Below are 6,085 nucleotides of genomic sequence, written 5' to 3' on the forward strand. Positions count from 1 at the left end.
CATTCATTGATTCATTCATTCCACATGACAGCTATTTGTGGAGCCCCCACTTCCCGTCAGTACCCCTAGGTATTAGGGATAAAAACTCATGCCTGCATGGGACTTACTGCCTAGTGAGATGTAGTGAGGAGGAGACAACTATGAATAAAGAAATTAAATAAAGAAATTAAACAAGGGATATAATTTTTGTGGTGAGCCAGAACTTGGGTCTAAATGGCATAATATATATAAGGTGATAAATGTTATGAAGAAAAGAGAAAGAAAGGAGGGTAATAAAGGGTATTGGTATATGTAGTTTTAAATGAGTGGTCGGAGCTGCTTCATCCACTGAGAAGGTGGAGTTGGAGAAAAGATATGGAAATGATACTAGAGTGATCCAGGCAGATGTCTGGGGAAGAGTCCTCCAGGCTCATCTGTGCCTCCAGCAGGCACAGATGCCGAGGTGGGAATGTGCTTTGCACGCTGGAGGAACAAGGAGGCCAGTGAGATTGGAGCAGAATGAATCATAGAAGATGAGCCCAGAGAATATGTGAGACTCATTTGGATAGAGCCTTGAACTCTGTGAGAAGAGCTTTGAACTTCATTCTGAGTGAAATGAGGAAGGATGGTTTTGATCAAAGAACGAATATGATCTGAAATTAGATTAAAGGCTATCTTGGCTGCTATTTGGATGGCCAGTTGTAGGGAGGCAAAATATTGCAGTAAATCAGGAGAGATGATGGAGGCTTTGACCAAGAAGGTGCTGGCAGAGATAGTAAGAAGTAGTCAGATTCTGGGAATGTTTTAATGACAAAGTCAGAATGTCAAAGACAACACAGATTTTGGACCCAAATCAATGAAGGGAGTTCCTAAACACTGACACGAGGAAGATTATGGGTAGAACAGATTCTGAGGGGAAAGAGTAAACATTAAATTTTGAACAGGTTATTTGCTATTAAATAACCTATTTGATTAGGTTATTCATGAGTAAGGGATTGGATAAGTGCATGAGGTTACATGAAAGGTCAAATATATAGATACAAATTGGGGAACACTTAGCATGTAGATGACATTTAAAGTCTTGAGATTGGTGGAGTTAGGAAGAGGATAGAGGAAGAGAGTGATAAAGTCTCAAATCTGGGGAACCCCCAACATTTAGAGATAAGCTTGAACCAAAAAGGAGACTGAAAAGTATGAGCCAGTGAAATAGGAGAATGAGATGCGCTGAAGTGATGCAATAAATGCTTCACAACGGAAACAGTAAACAAAGGAATCAAACATAGCTGACGCAGCAAGTGGGAACTGAGCGTCATCCGTGACCTTACAATATGGAGGTCACTGCAGACCTTAGGAAGAGTAATTTCAGTGAAATGGCGGGGGGAAGGGGTGGGTGTGGAGGTTGGTTAAAGATAATTGGGTAAAAGATATTCTTATCAAGAATAAGGGGGGAGAGAGAAATTGAGATAGCAATTCTAGAAGACTCAAATTCTAGAAGATAGCGATTCTAGAAGGAGTTTTGTGACCAGCATGAGCAGAGAAATGGAGTGGTAACTAGAGAAAAAAATGGGATTTTTTTTTTCAAGTTAGAGAAACAATAGCATGGAATCCACACTCATGAGAATGATCTAGTTCAGAGGTAAAAATGGAACTTCAAGACAGCGAGTTACTTGTTGGAGCACCGTTCTGAGTCAGGTGAGAGGGAACAGGGTCAGCAGCTCAAGATGGCTTTAAACAGGACTGTGGGTCATTCACTCAGGGAGGAAAGAGAGAAGTTGGGATGGGGATGTGGGGGGAGTCCAGGCAAGGTCTTTGTGGCTTCTTCTATTTTCTCAGTTAGACAGGATGCAAGGTCATTAGCTGTTTGTGAAGATGGGGAAGAAGCTGAAAAGAAGGTCTAGGAGTCTTCAGAAGAGTGGGGGAGTGAATGGACAAGGGGTCTGGTGTGCAGCAGAAGGTGTGGCCATGATGTCTAAAGTAAACCTGGTCAGAAGTAGGTCCAAGGGTTTCCTCCAGCCCTGTCAAGCTGCCTGGGTACAGGGTGGAGTTGATTGAGTTGGACTGAACCCAGATTTGGGGTTTTGCCTGGTGAATAGCACAGGCTAAGAGAGAAACATCAGGGAGTTGAGAGCAGATGCCGGGGTCACTCTCCTGCCTGCCCAAGGAACTGAAACTGGGAAAGACGGGCAGGATGGGAAGATGGAGAGAAAAGTTGCCATGTGGGTCCCAGCAGGCCCAAGGATGAAGGGAAGAGTGAGCTGGGCAGGGAGAAGAAGGTGGCTGGAGAGAAGCAGGTTTAAATTTGAGACTGCCAGGGTGGTACAAAGTCCATCTAGAGTTGAGTTGTCCAATGCAGTAGCCACTAACCATGTGTGACCATGGAGTCCCTGAAGTGGGGCTCATCAAAATTGAGATGCCCCATAAGGTAAAATACACCCCACATTTCAAGGCTTAGGACCAAAACAAAGTAAAAATTTCATGAATAATTTAAACATATTGTTTACATGTTCAAATGATAGTATTTTGGACCTATCAGGTTAAAGTATATTATTTTTTTAAGATTTATTTATTTTTATACAAAAACCGGGGTACAGGCCAGATATGCAGGAGGGTGAGAGGATTCACCCGAGGCAGAGCAGGGAACAGAACAGGCAGACTGATGAAGTACATTGCTGAGGGGAGCAGCGGGCGAGTCAGGAGAGGTCTGCTGTGCCATGTGGGATTCTCGCCGGCCGGCCAGGATCGAACCCGCGCTGCAGAGGCTGCGGACGGCTTCATAGTGCAGCGCTCAATCGCTTGTGCCACCAGGGAGGCCCTAAAGTATATTATTAATGTTAACAGCATCTGTTTCCCTTTCAGTTTTTTTTTCTGTTACACACGTAGCCCACACCATATTTCTACCGGTCTGTGTTGGTTTACGTTATTACCATGGGGACGGTGGTTGAAGTGGAACAAACACTCCGGAGGAGAAGTTCAAGAAACAGAGAGGCAATGGGGATGAAGGACCATCTCTGTGGTATTGAAATCACCAAGAATTAATCGCAAATTCATTTTGAAGAGAGTCCCAGGAGCGAGGCATAGCCACATTGGAGGGAGGGGCGAAGAGTGGAGGGTTGTAGGAGGATGGGGCAGAGGTGCTGTAGGAAGTTCCAATCTGGAGGATTTAGGGTGGACGGGCAGTGAGGATTAAAGGGTCACCTATCTCTTCCACCTCCGCGCTAGAGGTAAACAGGCCGTAAGAGAAGCTGACTGCCGCTGCAGAGGGCTCATCCAGCAGGTGCTTCCATGGCCAGGGTCATCGCATCTCTGGGTGGCAAAGTAAATAACAATAAGGCAGTGCAGGAAGCTCTGCGGGTTTGCTCAGGGGTGCCCACTTCCTGTGACAGATTACCTCGGGGTTTCTTCATCTGAGGCCATTTTATTAAAGGGGGTGGAGATGGTTGAAGAATGTGGAGAAACCCAGAACCTCTCTTCTCAGGCTAGCTAGTTATCTACGTGTAACCCCCACTCCCTGAAGGCTCGACTCCCCTAAGTGGCTCAGGGGCTAACACTCCAGGGCCCAGGCCAGGCTCTCTTGGATTTGGGTGTCTTCTGCATTCAGAGAGAATGCAGGCAGCAGATGCCCCATTTAGAGGTGCCCTGGTGCCAGGATCCTGCCTGTGCTGCTGGGGGTGCCCCGGTCTCCTTTCCTGTCTGCCCTTCCCAGCTCCCTGGGCTGCTGACTCGGTGCCATCTGCCCATCTGCTGGCTCTGCACTTTTCCATTTCTGGACCTCAGTGCTACCAATATCTACCAAATAATGTTTATATTCTAAGCACTCTGGGTGTAAACATAAATAAAGTGTGTTCTTACCCTCAAAGAACTCCCCATCTAGAGGAAAAAGCACAAGGCACATTTCTGCCTGCTGACGCTGGCAGTGCCTTCGGTGACCATGTGACCTTGGCATGGATGCCACCCCTAACCCCTCTCCACCCCCCATCTCCTGCTGCTCCTCTGACCCCAGTGCAGGCTCCACTCCCTGCTCCCGGCTCCTTACTGCTGCTGCCCGCCTGCTGGGATGATGGCAATGAGGTTTCAGGGCGACAGGCCACTATTGTCCTTAGTGGAGCCACACCAAATGGGTGGGTGAAACTCTTTTTCCCTAATCTTAACACCGACCTTACTATACTAAGAGTAGTGACTTAGGTGCTTTTCCCTCTAGATGGAGAGTTCTTTGAGGGCAGAACTGAATTTATCTTGATATCCAGAGTGCTGAGACGCAGGAGTTATTTGGCAAATATTGGTAGCACTGAGACTGGAGAATGGAAAACCGTCCAGAAGATGAGGTTCTGGTGTTAGCTGACTGTGGAAGAGAAGGGGGCGCTGCTGCTTGTCTGTCTACCCCTCCATGTTTGTGTGTGTGTGTGTGTGTGTTGGGGGATGAGTGGGCAGAGCAGAAAGTTGTTCTTCTTTGGCCTGAGGTGCAAAGAACCCTGGGTCTTGCTGGGTGCTTCACCCCCCATCACCCCAACTCCCACTCCCACCCTCCCCCTCTTTTGTGTCTACCCCAACCCTGCTGGCTGATGGAAGCTTCTGTGGGGAGTTTGGGAAGAATTGGGAAAGTGACCATGTGCAGGGAAGACCCTCTGTGGAAGGACAAAGAGGTGCCAGTTCTGTCATTTATAACTACATTTTAAATGTTCCTAGAGAAAAAGGTAACAGTATAAAAGCCTTCTGCTTTCCCTTAATTCTCCACCCTAGTACCAATCACTTCTAACCTTCTCGGGGAAGGCCTCTGAAAATGTTCAGTTTCACAAAAACATACATATACACACACGCACACACACACACAACATGGATGTGTTTAGACACACAAATGGACAGACAGACAGACAGACAGGCAGAACTTGCTGGTGCTATGGGATGGAAAGCAAAAGCGGAGGCTGAAGGAGTAGGAGGCGCACCTGAGGAGGCTATGGCTGGGCCAGGCTGGGGCTCCTGAGGAATAAGTGATGACTCCAGGGTGCAAGTGGGGGGCAGAGGTGTCTTCAAATAACATACGCGTTGCCAAGGCGTTCATGCCTCTGTCAACATCATTTCCTCTACAGACAGATGTCGATTTAGAATGACGCACACCCAGAACCAGTATCATGTTGCAATCCAGTGTTACCGCAATGTCAAGTTTTCTTAAATAAAAATTCTGTTTTCTTATCTTCCCCTTTTTTTTTGCATCCAGGTGGCCTCAGTTTCCTTAACTGAAAAGTGGGAGAATGACGTCTGTTTCTCACAGGGCGACTGTGACGTTGCAGGTACTGAGGTGACGCCTTGCGCTAAGCTCCCTCTAGGCAAGTACTCTTGTGGCTGTCATGGGGCGGATGCTCTTGCTAGGGAGCCTAGCACAGCGCCTGGCACTTGATGGGCTCCTGTCTCTGGACAGCCGGCTTACAGAAAGGACCTCGTGACAGCACCCCTCGTCTTGGAACTCATTTTTCCACGATCTCATTCCTTTTCTTTCCCCTTGACTGCACTCTTTATGTTGTGTGCCCTGGAGGGACACCTCCTGGTACCTGGAGGCTGTAAGTCTTGGCAGCATGGAGAGCTGTTTTAGTAGCAAAGCTCCCCGCCCATTTTCTTACTTCCTCTCCCTCGGCTGGCCCCCAGCTATTGGAAAGGATTAGGGGGGGCATCGACTTGCTTGTTACACTTTCACAGGCTACCTGAGAGACGAGTTAGAACTGATTTCTTAAAAATACCTAAGAATCATGAGGGTCGCTCCTGTTTATTGTATTGTATTGACACTGGCCCTGTAGTGCCACTCGGGACATCCTGGCCTGGCGACTCTGCCCTTTTTGGACGCTCTGTGTGTTCCTACGTGTGTCGGGAATGGCTGGCTTGAAACGCTCAGCTGTAATATTCCGCATCCCGAATGCATTCAGTTGTCAGTAAAACTAGCCTGCCTACGCACTCTTCTATTCTAGATTTATAAATAGGTTCAGCTGCCTAACAATTAAACATACTATATTTTGCACATGCACATTCCTTAAGGAGATCGTATAGGGCAGATGGTTGTTCCTCTCATGGTGCTCTCTGGAAACCATCTTTCTTGCTCTTTCCCCCAAGGGGCGCGATT

This window comes from Talpa occidentalis, unplaced genomic scaffold, assembly GCF_014898055.3.
Source record: "Talpa occidentalis isolate TD23 unplaced genomic scaffold, MPIMG_talOcc4v2.1, whole genome shotgun sequence".
Classification (NCBI taxonomy): Eukaryota; Metazoa; Chordata; class Mammalia; order Eulipotyphla; family Talpidae; genus Talpa; species Talpa occidentalis.